Below are 308 nucleotides of genomic sequence, written 5' to 3' on the forward strand. Positions count from 1 at the left end.
AAACCACCCCCTCAGGAAGGCCCTGCCAGAGCTGAGCATCGGTCCAGCCTTCCCTTCTGGGCTCTTCCAAGAAGGAGAAAGAAGGTCCCTAAGAAAAGTGCCAGCTGCAGGCTGCATGCTAGCACACTGGCTAATGGTACAGAGCGCTGAAGGGAACTTTAAAGGGGTGCAGTTCAGGTCCGGATGGGCACAGAAGGCCCCCTAAGCAAAATGAGGCCTTGTGAGTGGGGTGGTGAAGGGGACTCCAAGGAGCATTCAGCCTGTCTGCACCCAGGAGCAGTGGGAAGAACAGCCCCATTGTGCAGGGG

The sequence above is a fragment of the Heterocephalus glaber genome, unplaced genomic scaffold (assembly GCF_053883595.1).
Source record: "Heterocephalus glaber isolate CG9 unplaced genomic scaffold, H.glaber_assembly_v1.0 deba00000621, whole genome shotgun sequence".
NCBI lineage: Eukaryota > Metazoa > Chordata > Mammalia > Rodentia > Bathyergidae > Heterocephalus > Heterocephalus glaber.